Source organism: Cricetulus griseus (assembly GCF_003668045.3).
Source record: "Cricetulus griseus strain 17A/GY chromosome 1 unlocalized genomic scaffold, alternate assembly CriGri-PICRH-1.0 chr1_0, whole genome shotgun sequence".
Lineage (NCBI taxonomy): Eukaryota > Metazoa > Chordata > Mammalia > Rodentia > Cricetidae > Cricetulus > Cricetulus griseus.
Window position 1 is genome coordinate 261,653,255 of NW_023276806.1, and position 15,649 is coordinate 261,668,903.

The following is a 15,649-nucleotide window of genomic DNA, read 5'->3' on the forward strand; positions in this document are numbered from 1 at the left end:
AGGATACCAGGCAGGAATTGAGTTTTAGGGGTGGGTTTTCAAAAGTTTGGTGCCAGATTCTGTCCCTTATTTCTCTGTTTCCTGATTCCTGACTTCTCAGCGACTCCTGATTGGGTAGAATAGTCCAGGTGTGTCCTGCATGTGCTCTTGGAGACTGGCTTCTTGGTGACCACAGTGTCTCTGTGTCTGCCTGTGTAGTGAGAGTCACGCTGCTCTACGATGGCTCCCTGGTGATCTATTGTACCACTCTCCTTTTGAAAATGTGTTTTCTGAACTCCGTGTATCTGACTGGAGACTGTGGCCTCTTTATAGCCCTGGTCACACCTGGTTTCCTTCTCTACATGGCTCCTAAGCAGCGGACTTTGGAGGTCACGGTGAAGGTCCCAAGGCACAAAGGCTGTTGGTACCCAGGGGAATGGAGGGACAGGGCTCTGTTCCCTGCTTGGAGCTCATCCACACTGTGGGAATCCATGCCTCCTGCTGTGCCCCTGTGAGAGAGGGACAGTTCCCAGGGGAAGAGAAAGGAGAAATAGGGCCAGGTCTTAGGGTATATCCATTCGTTGGTGTGTTTGCCCATCCATCCATCCATCCATCCATCCGTCCGTCCATCTATTTGTTTGTCCTCATACTTGCCTAGAAAATTCCCTGTGTGCCTACTCTGAATCCATTTTCTGTCTTGATGACACCAGCTCTTCCTGCCCATCTCCAAGGTTCACCAGGACGAACCTTCTCTAGTTCCAAGCTCACACATCCCACACCTAAACTGTCATGTGACTCCCTAAGGCTTCAGGCTGCCATGCAGGGGTGGATGGTGCTAGATGTTTATCTTTCTTCCATGGTCAGGATGTTGCTTTTTTTTTTTTTTTTTTTCCAGGCTGTTATACCCATTCCCCATTGTTAATGTCCCTTGGACCCGTGGTTTTATCTTCTTGGTAAGGTGTAGGATGGTCACCTTGACACTAATGACAACTTTGACTCTAGACTTTTCTGCCTTCCTGGGGTTTCTGTCTCAGTGCTTGGGCCACCCCTGACACTTCCTTCTTTGGTTTCCCAGCATGCTCTGCTGCCTTCCTCTAGGTACTTGTGTGGGAATGAGAGTGTGTCTATGCCCAAGGGTGTGGCCCCATGGCTCATGGCTAGGGGTATCCTGCCTCTCTAGAGTCCTCCTACCTTCATTGTGTATGCTGGACTCTCCCTTTGGGTCAGAGCTATAGTTCCTAGCCAGCTGAGGCCCCTAGCCCATGGCTTGCAGTGCTCTGGTAGTTGATGGCCCTTTTGTGGAGAGTCACAGGCAGGAAGAGGGCCTTTCTTCCTGTCCTGGACCTCAGCCACCTGTGTGTTTGAACGACTCTTTCAAAATGAATGTCCTGGGCTTCTGCACTTGAGTCTGGACAAGCAGTCAAGGAGGGAGGTGGGCTCAGGCCCACCCAGGGCAGGCTCGGGGTCATTCTTTGTGACCCTGGATCTGGTTACAAAGGCAGATGGAGAGCATGGGTGGCTGGCTAAGTCCCTGGAAGCCCAGGAATGTGGAGCAGACTCCTCTCAGCCTGGGGTCCTAGGGTGGGTAGCATGTAGCATGTATTTGCTTTTATTCTTAGCAAAGAGCCCAGAGTGAGAGCTTTGAGGGCAGCTAGCAGACAGTGCTGTAATCCCAGGTTCAGATATCCATTGGCCGAGCACATGTCCAGAAAGGCAGGCTTTGGTCAGGTGGACAAACCTGTCAGATCCATAGACAAGCACAGCAAAATCTAAAAGGTTAGGGACAGCCCCCTGTAGAGAACAAAACCCAAGGGATCCTTCCATATCTAGTCCATGGTAGGCCCTAACCTCCTGTCTACAAGGTGGGTCACTTCTCTTTCAGGTGTGTCTGTATCTGGAGGATGGCTGGCAGGGGAGGGTCACAGTCTGTAGGTTGGCCTGGGAGGGGTGTGGCACAGGGCAGGGTAGGCTCTTTGTCCCCTCCACTATGGGCTGATGGATGCCTTCATTGAAGTCTGAGAGCAGCAGGGAGTAGTGACTCTTACTTAGAACCTGTTGGTACAGGGACCCGGGAGGCAGCAGGCACCACCTGCCTTGTTGTGGTAACTGTGAGAGCCAGGGAGAAAGACCGCTATGGCTCAGGGGATCAATTCTGATACCTCTGGAAGACTGTGACTTTCTCAAGGCTGCTCAAGCCCTATGTGACTCTCCAAGGCCTTGAGAGCATCATGTGCTTACTAAGGCTTCAGTGTTGCTTTTGATGTGGTTTAGGCATGCTGCACTGGATGGCCTGAGCCATGAGTCCACGGGGACAGGAGAGCCACTGCCTTCCATCTCTGGGGTCACAGCAGGGATCCTGGCTGGTCCTGCTTTGGGTAACCTCGAGTTCACTTAGGAATGAAGAGGGCTGGTGTGGTCATCATGCATCTATCCAGCAGATGCTTTCCAGCCCAGGTGTCAGCCATCTTTCCTTTCCCCATGTCATACCCAGGGTGTCAGAGCCCCATGGATATCCTCTGTGGGCACCTGCTTCCACAGGTGCCTCCCGCCGTGCCCAAGGGCTTCCACCCCAGCACTTCAGAACAGATCCAGGTTGAGAGGAAGAAAAGACAGTTGTAGAGTCCAGGGACAAAAGCCCCAGGCCTCTTCCTGCCACCAACAGTTGGATGACTTGGCTGAGGGTTTTGGAGGGATTCCAGCAGGGTCCTGCCCGAGCTAGGCAGTTGCTAAGGTAAGGCTGGCATAGGCAGGACTCCAGGAGAAAGTAATATCTCTTAAGGCCTCTTGGTCCAAGTAAGTTGCTGTTGGGTTTAAACTGAATAAATGCAGATGGGTAAGTGGTGCATAGTCTGGGGTGATGAGTTATCTGCAGGTGGGACACTCCCCAAAGCCACACTGTTTTACGGCTGCTGCCTATGACCACATAGGCTTTGGAGAGAGCCACACTGTCATTTTCCTCATCTACACTTATTTTTATGTGAGGAACCCTTGTGTTCCAAATGTCAGGTCCTCGAGTTTGTCTCTTCCCAGGGGGTTTAGGAGGCCTGTCTGGGCCACACAGCTCAGGGATTGGTCAGGACCAGCAGGCAAACAGCCACTTTCTGTTTGGCCTCTCTCTGTGGACCTGGAAGCTTCCTTGAGCCTGAAGCTCATCTTGTGAGTAGGCAGTACAGGACACATGCAGGTCCTGTTGAGAAGGACGAACGGGAGTTCCTGTGAGCTGTGAGGACCTCAGGCTAGGTGCCTGTGAAGAGGAAAAGACCCATAGCTTCTGCCTGAAACCTGTCATGTTCCCCATGACAGAAACCAAAGACTGAGAACACTGGAGTTTCCACCACCCTGCCCAATCCCCTCGCCACCCTCTGGACTTCCAGAGTGACTCTGAATATGCCATAAAAGTCTATCCGGAAATGTCTCCTGCAGGCAGAGGCCCCTGTGCCCTTCCCTGTACTGGCTGTGACAACCCCTCATAGGGTCTGAAAGCCAGCCGTTCCCACAGATGATTGTCTTCTTTGAAACTCTGAAACCAGCTCAGCCAAAGAAAATAACAACAACCCTTCCCTTCTGAAAGGGTCCAGGAACCCTTTAATGTTTAACTTTGTTTGACCTTGTCAGTATCAAGAAGGACAAGGAGGGGGCCCTGCTGTTTGTTCAGATGGCAATAGACAGATGCTTAGAGGATAAAGGGACATTTTATTCAATTTTTAAAATGTTTTTTTTTAATAAAAAACTTCTTATTTTATAGTTAACATTCTTAGAAGAATTTAAAATACCAAGTCCACAGACCTCATCCCAGGTCCTGTGAGGAGGCTGAGGACCTGGGTTTGCCCTCCTGAGAGTGCCTGTCTGGGGACCACACCTCAGAGAGAAAGGACAGGGAGTGCAGTAGTATGCACAGGGCTCCAGTCCTCAGCCCAGTGCGAGCTCTGTCCCGTTGTTCTCTTTGCACTGACCACCCACACCCCCTTTGTCCATCGGAGGCCCCACTGGGTCACAAGCCCTCTGTAAGCCTCCGTGTCTCTCTTCTGCAAATATGCAGAGACAGGGATAGGCACAGCACCCCTGCAGAGGCGACGCCCTTTGTGGACAGGGCTCTGGGAGCCTCTGTTACACTCCTCTATGGGTGGTGTGATTGGACATGGGTTTGGTGGTGTGACTGGACACGGGTTTGGTGGTGTGACTGGACACGGGTTTGGTGGTGTGACTGGACACGGGTTTGGTGGTGTGGCTGGACACGGGTTTGGTGGTGTGACTGGACACGGGTTTGGTGGTGTGGCTGGACACGGGTTTGGTGGTGTGACTGGACACGGGTTTGGTGGTGTGACTGGACACGGGTTTGGTGGTGTGACTGGACACGGGTTTGGTGGTGTGACTGGACACGGGTTTGGTGGTGTGACTGGAGACGGGTTTGGTGGTGTGACTGGACATGGGTTTGGTGGTGTGACTGGACATGGGTTTGGAGGAGCAGCCATTCAATCCCCCTTCAGTGTCTATTGTTCAGCCATGTCACAGAGTTCTGGCCTCTCACCTGAGCAGAGACCCATTGAACCCAGGCAGCCATCCCAGGTGAGCCTGGGGGATAGGGTTACCAGCTTAGAAGAGAGACACCCAACTGAGCTCATACTTGTCAAGTGGGGTGCAGGAGGTGGAGAGGCTTGGTGAGTGCTGCATGCAGAGACAGCAGTCCTCTGTTACTGTCAGGGTAGTTTGTGTGCCACCCAGGGCAACCATGAAAATGCTACCTCCCAGGCCCATCTTCCTCCCTTGAGTCCCTCTGAGCAGTATATGGGTGCCCAGGCCTTGTCTGTTTGTCCTTCATGTCAGAACAGGAAGTGCCAGACAGGGCAGTGCTAAATTCTGCTCACCTGGGTCTGGCTGGAGAGGAAGGGTCTGTGCACTGGGGCCTGCACTTGGGGGAACATCCCTAAGGCCAAATGACTTGGGGCCCTTGAAGACAATGCTGAGAAAGGTTTTTAAAGATTTATTTTTATCTTGTATACAGTGATCTGCCTACATATATGCCTGTATGCCAGAAGAGGGAACCAGATCTCATTATAGATGGTTGTGAGCCACCATGTGGTTGCTGGGAATTGAACTCAGGACCTCTAGAAGAGCAGCCAGTGCTCTTAACCTCTGAGCCATCTCTCCAGCCCGAGAAAGGTTTTTAAAGACATCTAAAATCCCGCCCATAAAGTACCTTCCATATAAGTGATGGTGATCTTAGCAGTTGATTTCTTCAAACTGTAAGGGGGACCTCTTTGCAAAATGGGAGTCAGGAATAGAAGGACAGTAGACCGTTGTCTCACCTTTAACCTTTCTGGTGAACATGCTCCATCCCTGTCTTGGGCATGCCTGTTACATGTTATGAAGAGCTGTGTGCGACACCCCTTATAAGGCATGCCCGCCTTGTGTATCTTCTGGAATTCCCTGAGACCACATTCCTAGTGATTTTGAAGCTCAGTGAGGATCCATTCACAGCTCCCATATACAGTGAAATTACTTTTTTTTTTTTTGGTTTTTTGAGACAGTTTCTCTAGCTTTGGAGCATGTCCTGGAACTTGCTCAGTTGACCAGGCTGGCCTCGAACTCACAGATCTGCTCGCCTCTGCCTCCTGAGTGCTGGGATTAAAGGTGTGCGCCACCACCACCACCTGGCTGAGTGAAACAACTTCTAATTTGGCAAAATAGGCTTTGTTGGGGGCCTTCCAGCTCGGGCTAGCAAGGCATGGGCAGCTCACTGTCTCACTGTGGGCTGCAGACTGGGAAGGTAGTAGAGCTGAGTAGACCTGTGCCTAGCAGCCTGGCAGGCACACAGCCTCTGGTTCTTAGTCCTGTCTGCTAAGTCACCAGGGTTCTGGAGGGGTATGTGTTCTGCATAGTACATGCTCACATATACACACACTCAAAAGTATGTCTCTTGGGCTTTGGTCTTATGTGTGGGCAGCTTCTCCCCAGCAAAGGGAAGGTGGGTTCCCTAGGTCCTTTGATGGCTGCTGATCTCTGTGTGCTTCTGAGGCCTGTGTGTGGGGCTGGCCCACAGTTGCTGTGCCTCACATGGGACGAAGGCTCCGTTCGGTTCTTTCAGAGAACAGCTTGTTTGCCGAATGACATTAGCAGATCTGTGGGCAGCTGGAAGATGCTCCGTGCTGACCTGTGAAGATGATTTCCAGATGGAAACCTAAGGCTCCTCAGGATGAGGTCTGAGGCTCGGGTGGTCCACAAAGTGCTTGTTCAGAGATCAGTATAAAATGTGACATGCTTGGTGTGGCCAAGACAGTTTTATTGTATTTTACAGGATTATTTGTCAATAACGGGCAGGACCAACCCTTCCCATGATCAGAAAAGCCAGGGCCTAGAGTCCTGCCTGATATGAACAGGAAGTACAAGAAACACTCAAATCTCATTTAGGATACCCCAGGGCCTCACACAGAGAAGTCCTTGCAGATGAGGCCTCAGAAGACAACTGGGAGGCATGGGGGCAGGGGGACTGTGGGAATGGTGCAGGGTGGGGACATACACAGAAATTCTGGATCCCAGAGACAGGTCAAGGCTACAGAGGAGGCTCCCACAGCCACAGGTAAGACTGGGCCTCCTGAGGTTGCTCTAATAAGCGACCATGAATCCTTGGCTTAAGTGTTAATCAGTGCCCAGATGGAAGCAGGAAATGTATCTGACTGGCTACAGTCAGGAAGTGTCACAGGCAGGCTCCTGCTGGGAAGTCATTCTGACTTTTTGGTCATTTAGAAGCCACTTACCCCCTGTGATTCTTCTGCCTCCAGGCAAGCATGGCGTTGGTGGGGAGTCCCTCAGGGGAGTCCTTCAGGCTGAATCTCTCCCTTCCCCCTAACAGAACCTGTGGGTTAGGCTGCCTCATCCCCCTGGCTTCCAGAGTGAAGTCCTGGCAGTGTCCTTTATGTTGTCCTGCAGATGAATCACTGCCACGAAGCACAACAATCATAGATTTCAAGGATTGGGACGGGCACCTTGGGCATGGTTTTGATGAGACACAGGAGAATGGACCACTTCTGACCCATAAGGCAGGGCCGAGCTGTGGCTCAATGGGAGAGCGCTTACCTGGTTGGGTGGGTGGGAGGCCTGGGTTCCTAGTGTGGAGCTAGGGCAAAGGAGCTGCTCTGCACTTTGCTGTCCAGATTCTAGGGTCTCTATCCCTTCACCCAAGGGTCCCACTCTTGACATACACATGAAGGGAAATGACATCTGCCAGAAGACAGTACAGCACCATACTTGTAGCTGTGTGGTGCTGGACCAGGCAGGTACCTGGTGATGCAGGTGGGATGGAGGCTTGGTGGCTACTGGCATGACTGGAGTTGCCTACATGCCTTCCCTGAGGGTAGCTTGACATGTCTTCATAAAGGCAGGGCACAGTATGGGACAAGCCCCATCTATGCCTATGGGCTCCTCCTGTGTGTGTCGGTGCAGTGTGCCTGTGTCTGCTGTGTATGTTCAAGTGTGTTTCTGGCACATATGTATGTGCCTGTGTGTCCGTCTGTGTAGTTTGTGCGATGTGTTGCTGTGGTCTATGAGTGTATCTGTTTTATGTGTGAGCACGTGTTGCTCTCTCTGACACATAGATGTGTGTGTGTGTGTGTGTGTGTGTGTGTGTGTGTGTGTGTGTGTGTGTGTAAGAGCAGAGGAGGTGTGGACAGAGGTGCTGTGTGTGGGTTGTGGACTGAGAAGTTATTCTCTCACTTTCTGAATTACCGTATGTGAATTTCTTTCCTGATACTTTAGCTGAAAAGCTTGCAAGTGGCTAAGAAATGCTGGGTCTGCAGCTCCCCCTGGCGGCTCATGCCTAGTTGGAGACCCTGTCCAGACAGTCTTGCCTGCTGGACTGCATGTCCAGGGGTCCAGAGTGTTTTCCTGGGGTCTCTGCCTCAGTGGACATGTGGAGGCTGTCATACTTCAGGATGCCAAAGTTTGACTTTGAGGGACTCTCAGAAGATACCCACATGGGCAGTTCAGCACTCACTAGGTCCTGCTGGGTGAATCATGGTGTGTGTGCCATTCAGCAACCTCAGTGGTGTGGGTGGAACTTGGAGAAAGCCCCGGGAAATGTTTGGGTGAGGGCCTGGGCCACCTACCCACTTCTCCCACGTTGTCAGTGGTCCAGAGCTGGTGGGAAGCAGATTTGGGGTGCCAAGGCTGGGCTGGCTGATGCCCTAGTGTCTCCCACCTGGCTTCCAGGCTGCAGGAGATGGAGAATGGGGGCTTGTGGCCCAGCCCAGCTGGGTTGCATGGTTTCTGACATCGCTGCAGCTTCCCAATTGCATTCCATGGATTCTGGGTGGAAATTATTGTGTTCCTTGACCATGAGCCACCCGGCGAGGTGGCTGGTGACCAGCCAAGAAACCAGCTGCCAGCAATGGCGTGGCAGGCCATAGGTGGGTTTCTGAGCTACCATGGGAGGAAGTGAGCTGTCCAGGCTGGGGTACAGAGCTCACAGTGTCCTCCAGTAACCAGGGACCTTTGTCCCTACCCTCCTGCTGAGGCCTCAGTACAAACCCAGCTGTAGTTGAGAATCACCTAGACATTTTCAAAGAGTCTGATGGCCATCCAGGAAAACAGAACTGACGGTTGGCGATGGGCCCAGGCACAGCGTGGCCCCTCACTCAGGAGAGGCTAGCCTTTCTTCCAGCCATGCCAAAGCAGCAATGGGTCCCAGGACACAGACTGTCAAGGACCTCCTGCCCTCATTCTGACCCTGGGAATTTCCACAACTTCCTGTTGCCCGCTGAGGACAGAATTCACCACAGCTCCCAGATCCTTGTTGCTGGTCACATTCTAGCAGAGAGTTAGTGCCATTAGATGTCCTTCATCTCTCTGTGCCTTTGGCATGTCTCCCCTCCGGATTCTTTAGCACTTACATTCCTCTCTAGTGCTGAGATTAAAGGTGTGCACCACCACCATCCAATGTCTATGGCTAACTTGTGTGGCTGCTGGGATTAAAAGCATGTGCCAATACTGCCTGACCTCTATGGCTGACTAGTGTGGCTAGCTTTGTACTCTGATCTTCAGGCAAGCTTTATTTGTTAGATCATAAACAAAATATCACCATACCCGTATGAACAGCTCTCAAGGACACAGGGTCCTCCTCCTGGGGGAGATGCTGTGGGCCCTCAGGGTCCAAGTAGCTCTCAGACCTGTGTGGAGAGAGGTCCTGGGGCCAGTTGGGGGATCGTGGGAGATGGAGGAAGGTATCGTGGTTTCTCCTGGTGATAGAATCCCAAGGTAGCTTTGTGAGGGGACCAGATCCTGGGGATATATTGACATGTTTGATTAAAACACCAGCGCGGCGAGCAACTTGTTGGAAGAAAGAAGGCAAGAGACTAGAGAAAGGGGTGGAGAATGAGAGAACCCTGCTTTGACGTTGGTCCTGGCATGGGCTGGTTAGCAGGTACCTCTGCATGAGGGATTGGCAGTGTGCAGGCACACTCGTGGGCATGGAGGTGGCCTTCCATGATTTAGTGACAGCTCAGTCCTGTAAATTCCCTTCCTACTCTTCCCAGTCCCATTCTTGCCACGGCTTTCTCCTTTCCCTCACAACTGAAAGGAGACAGGGAAAGCCAGCTGAGGTCCCAGCTGGGGGCTTCCTGGATGTTTTTCTGTTGTCACCTTGTACCTACTCATGCTACTTTAGTAAGTTTTCAAAGAGAACATTCTGAGAAATAAAAGACCGGAAGCCTCTGTTTATGGCTCTAGGGTATGGGGCCTCTGACCTAGGGGAGGTACCAGGGCTGGGCTCCCTGTTGCTTAATGAGCAGCGCCTGCTCCCCCCTCCCCCGCCCCCAAGCCTGGGATGGTGGCCAAGGCCCAAAGAATCAAAGGGCTGCACTGTGTGGAACGGAAAGGAAGCTTGTGGACAGTGAGGCCCAGCCTGACACCTGGCCCCTCCTTGGCCAGGGCCCCCCGTGAGGTGAGGTCACAGTCATGTGATGTGAACCATCGATGACTAAATGCCAGCCTGGGCTGCCTCCAGCAGAGGCCACTGTGACCCTGGAAGTTCAGCCTTTTCTTCCCTCCCACTGTGCTGTGAGAGTCTCTGGGGCCTCACAGCAAATCCTACATCCTAGGCAGCTGCAAACAGGACCTCAGGCCTCATCCTGGCTGCCCCAGGGTCCCTGGGATGTGTCCATGTCATGGTAATGCTCTGCCTCCATTTTCACATGGTGTCCTCTGGGGTCTATGATTGCCAAATCCAGGTCCTACCTGGTAGTCCAAAGGGTCTCTTGTTGGGGTCATTGACTGGTTACATTTGCAAATTTCCTTTGCCTGGCATGGCTGTCTACAGGTCCTGGGTGAGGTAAGTATACTTGGCCTCCACAGTGTCCCTGACACTTTCCTCTCTCCCATTAGCCCTGGAACCCTGAAGAGTGTTCAGCTCCATCTCCCAGTTTGTCCTTCTATACCTGGCCAACAGAGCCAAGTTCCAACAAGCACTCTTGTCTATTATACCATGGGCCTGGAGGTCCCAGGCCTGGGAGTCTCCAAGGGGAGGTTTGCTGAGCATAGGAGGGTCCCACCATAGATACAGTGAAGGAGGAGTACTCATATGTCTTCCAAAGAGAGTAGATGGGATTGAGAGGGGCTAGAAACATTAGGGTCTCCCTTGTAGCATCTGACTGGTCTCCATACTCCTTACTCGCTTTTGGAGAGCAAGATGGATGCAGAGGGACCAGTGAGATGGGGCTGGGACAGGTCCACCCAGCGGAGAAGCCAGGCCTTGTAGGGTGCTACCCAGAGCTGTCTCCAGGAATGCCTAGCATCGTTCCTAGAGGATTTGACCAGCTTTCCAACCAGCACAGCTTTGTGTGGACGGCAGGCTTTGTTTCCGGTTACCTGGAGGAGCAGCCTGGGCCTGGATACTGCTATGTATGGCTGGCCACTGCTTACCTGGCAACTTCATTCGATGGATGTGAAAAAAACCAGGGACTCCTCCTGTATCTGGCTCTTTTTCTCCCTAAATTTAAAGTCTTCTTGTGGGCTTTGAACTCGTGACTATAAAGAAGTCGTGAGGCTGTGTTGTCTCTGGCTGCATCAGCTGCGTTGCCACGGGCCCCTCTGGCCTCCAGTCCATCCTCACCTCTCTTAGCTTGGCTAGCTCAGCCAGCTCCTCTGTGGTGGCAGTGTTCCCAGGCTGTGCTGCTGTGTGTTCCCCCAGTAGATAGACTTGGATATATCCTAGGTACTGGGGTAATCTTAAAGTAGAAAGGGGTAAGATGGGTGTGGCTATATGAGGGATTAAGGCTCCTGTTACCACCCTCTCCCTGCTATCACTGTCCTGGCTCACAGGGACTTCATTCTGCCCTGACCAGGTGCAGGTCAGGTGTCTGGGTAGCCTTGCTGACAGTGACCTTGAAATGCAGCCACAGGCTGTGGGTCCCTCCTCATGTTGTGGAAGAGACACTTGTCTTGTGTCAAGTGATAGCTGTAACACCAGGTCAGATCCAGTTTCTTCAGAAGCAATAGTGTATATATCTATATATCTATATCTATCTGTCTGTGTGTGTGTGTGTGTGTGTGTGTGTGTGTGTGTGTGTGTGTGTGTGTGTGTGTGTAGCATAATCGTGAAGGTTCCCAGGCCCCAGAAAGTGGTAGTTTCACTCAAGAGCCGGTCAACCTTGTTTCTGAACAGCTGAGTGGCCCAAGCAGGCCCAGGCCGTGGCTGTCGGATCACAAAGGTATTATGCAAGAGAATGTGGGTAATGCAGGGTGGGTCCTGGCTTTAGGGTGTGCCTGACCCCATGGCCCCACTGAGGCCCCCACTAATGCAATTATGGCAAGCCCTCATCTCCTCACCCTTGGGAATCTAGTGGCATGAACATGCCCTCCATCCTTCCGTGAAAGGATCCAGTTAATAAACAACTGTTAAATCCTTAAAAGCCAAATGGGACATTCACCAAGGCTTTCTAGCTCTACTAGGGGCATCCAGGAGACATACTTGCTATTTACCATCTGCAACTACTGATAATCTCCACCCTGGGCAGGAGGCCTCAGGCTCTGGCCTCTGCTCTGGCCTGTGTGTTCTCCTAAGTACTCAGGTACTGGAAGCAAGGACGGTGCTGTGCCTACACTTTGTGCGGGTGAGTCATGTCCCATGAGAGCAATTGCCCTCCCGTGTGAAGGATGAGGTGATTGTATCCAGTCAAATATTAATTTCCTGGGTCAAGAGTCTTGGTTTGAAGAAAAGCCCAGGCTCTCTGTGTGCAGTCAAAGAGAGGGACAGTTAATTATAGGCAGCAGGGACAGTGACTTGACTTGGTATGTGTATAACCCACAGAGGCCCTGGCGTCACTTAGCCCCAAGGCTTCTAGGAAGGAAATGCCATCCCTACCTAGGACGCTATTGTGCTCCCTTCCCATACTGGTCTTGATGGTCACCCATAGTCAAATCTTTCTGCATTTTGCAGTGAGCTTTTCCATAGCTAGAGCTCCATGATACTAAAACCCTCCACTATGTTGTACATCCAAAAATCGCTAGCAGCCAGGGTGTGCCTGCTGAAGGATAAAAGAAAATATGCCACGTGGCAGGAGGAGTAGAAGAACAGAGTCCCACTGTCTTCTCTGTTGTCGTGGAATCGGGGGCTACATGATAGTGAATGGTAGGACGCAGGCATCGGGGGAGGGTCTGAGCCCAGCAGCTATGTCTGAAGTGCTGGGAGCTCATGTTTCTCTTTCTGGATGAGGCGGGGTCAGGAGCTCCAGAGTCCCTTAGCAGCATCTAGTTCCTGAAAAGGCTGCTGTTGAATTGGAAAGCATGCTCACTGTATCACTAAGGGAACTTACACTTTAAGGAAATTATGAATAACTTAGAAGACGAGACTGAAAAGTCATAAAAGAAACATTTTGTGAAATCCTTGGGAAAAAAAAAAACAGCCTCATTAAAGATCAAATCCATGCAGATTAAGGATCTTGGGGTTTCAAAATATGATATGGGCGTTTCTTTCTTTTTACAGCTTTGTTGACATCATTCACAATCCACTCATTTAAAGATATAATTCATTGTTTTCGGTGCATTCCAAGATAATCCTATCAACTTTAGAACATTTCCTTAAACCGTTTGGCTTTCAGTTCCCCCCTCCACCCCTCCCCTGCCCTGCACAGCCCATTTTGATTTTCTGCCAGAGTATTGCCAATTCTGGGTATTCTGTATGAATGACTCAGAGTGTCTGGCTCCTAACACTCAGCAAGATGTCTCTGGGGCAGTCTGAATTGTCTTTCATCCATAACTTAGCGCATGACAGTGCTTCATTTCTTTTTGTGATTCAATAGTATTCCATTGTTTGACTGACCACATCGACACTGGCCAGTAGTGCATGAGTAGTTTGCTGTTTGCACTGGGCCATCCTCCCAGCTCTGGCATCTGCCTTTTGGTGCTGGCAGCCTCAGTGGGTGAGAAGTAGGCACTTGTGTTGTCAGTGGCTGCAGGTTCAGTTCAGCATCTTTGACTATGCTGCTAGGTTATCTCCATTGCAGTGGTGTTCACTTGGATTCCTTGGTCAATGGTAATAGAATTGTGTACCACTCTTGAGTTGTGAGTTCTTTGTGTGTTCCAGATACAAATCCTTAGCAAGGTTTCCTTCCATTCTTGATGCCACTTCACTATCGTGAGACGTGGTTTGCCTTTCTTTCCTTGTTGCTCAAGCTGTCTGTGTTCATATCTAAGAATCCTTTGCCAAATCCAAGGCCACGAAGGTTTATTCCCATCTCTTCTTCCAAGAGTTTTGTGTTTTTAGCTCCTACCTTTGGGTTTTCTTTGGTAAATGGTGTGAGGCTGGGATTGGCATCGTCTCTGACACATGACGACCCAACTGTATCATTTGTTCAAAGATGACTCCTTCCCCACTACCCTAGTCTTGGTGCTCATGTCAAGGGTCAGCAAACCATAGACGAGTGGGTTTTTTTCTCACTTCTCCTACTCTAATCTGTATCCCTCTCCTTGACCCAGCACTATGGTGTCTTGATGGTCCTTTCTTTGCAGTTAAGTGTTGAAATCAGATGTCTAAGTCCTCCAGCTTTGCTCTAACACAGTGCTGCAAACAAATGGAAACAACTTAGGTAAGGAGTGAAATTAACACTTTCCTAAAATGACACTAACTGGTCAAACCGAGTCAGTAAGAAATAGTCACACTTAATAGACTTATGTGAGTGTTAAATGTCAACTGGACGGAATCTAGAATCACCTGGGAGACAGGCCTCTGATCATGCCTGTTGGGGATTGCCTTGATTACATTAATTAATATGGGAAGACCTATCTTAATTTTGGTGGGACCATTCTCTGGGCAGGGGACCCTAGATTGTATAATGTGGAGAAGGCTAGCTGAGCGCTAGCCAGCACGCGTGGATATAATGTGACCAGTTGCTTCCAGCGCTTTCCTGGTGCCTTAACTTTGTTGCTGTGATGGATTGGAACCTAGAACTGTGAGAGAAAGTAAATCTTTTCTCCCTAAAGTTATTTTTTTTTGTCAGGGTATTTAATCATGGCAACAGGAAAAGAAAGTGAGACAACACACCAAAAGCAGAAAGGTAGACTTAGCTTATTAAATGACATTTATGGAAAACAGAGCTAACCAGTGAAGGCTGGACACTCCCAATGAGGTCAGGAACAAGGACAGATGTCCACTCTCACCACTGTACTGGAAGAGCAGCCTGGCCAATTAGGCAAGAAAAGAACAGAAAAGACACCCACCTTGGGAAGCAAGAAGTGAACCTATCTCTGTCTGTAGATGCCGGGCCATCAATTATAAAAAGTCTCAAGGAATCCACTAGAAAACAGTCACAACTAATGAGTTCTTCAAGCTTGCAGGACACAAGGGTGATATTCAGAAGCCAGAGTGTGTGTATACTGGCAACAAGCAATCTACAAAAAAGTCAAGAGAAAAGGCCTGCTTATAATAGCTTCAAAAATTTCATAAAATATCAAGGGGTAAAGTTAACAAAAGAAGTGTAAAGTGTATTTTAAAACCATTAAACAACACAAACATTAAACAACAGAAATCAAGGAAGTTCTGAGAAGTCCAGCCCAGCTGCTTACAGATCCACACAGCTCTCACCAGAATTCCAGCTGAGTACAGCCTCCTGGGACCCAGAATAGCCAAATAATCTTGGTTCTTGAAGGCTGTAAAAATAAAAGCATACTGTGTTTGGGACAGGCGTGGATGGTTCTAGAGTCTGTAGTCATCAGGGCACGCTCAGATTAGTTTTGTGCAAGTGAACATTAGATTTCAACTCTGAGAGGTAAGGTCCCTCGGGGGCCCCCACCCACTGCTCTTCCTGCCTTGAACAGTTAGTTATGAGACAGTGCTCAGCTTCTCCTGGAGCCTTGCCTGGTGGTTTTGAAGGCTCTGCAGGAACAACTTCTTGAGCCCTGGGGGATGATGCATCTCTTCCCACCTCCGCTGAGTCATCTGGAATCCCCGAGGTGAAGAGATGGAAGGAGTGTCCCAGGAGGATCAGAAAGAAACCTCTGTTTCCCCAATCAACAGTTGCTGCACTCCTCTGGATCCACAGGAAACTTGGCCACATTTCTTATTGTACACATATCTATACGTATCCTTGTACGTGAACATCTAGCTATACACAGTGGTAACAACTGTGCACAGCATATACTATACCATACTCTCTTAGGGTTTCTGTTGCCATGAAGAGACACC

General features: G+C 50.4%; 1 long non-coding RNA gene across 1 annotated transcript; it reads right to left on the minus strand.

Annotated features, from left to right (window-relative positions):
- Window positions 1-12,769: 12,769 nt before the first annotated feature.
- Window positions 12,770-15,286, minus strand: LOC107978529. Its single transcript, XR_004772087.1, has 3 exons — window positions 15,050-15,286; window positions 14,686-14,856; window positions 12,770-14,029 (listed from the first exon to the last, which is right to left on the minus strand). It is a non-coding gene; the product is annotated as an uncharacterized LOC107978529 (long non-coding RNA).
- Window positions 15,287-15,649: the final 363 nt, after the last annotated feature.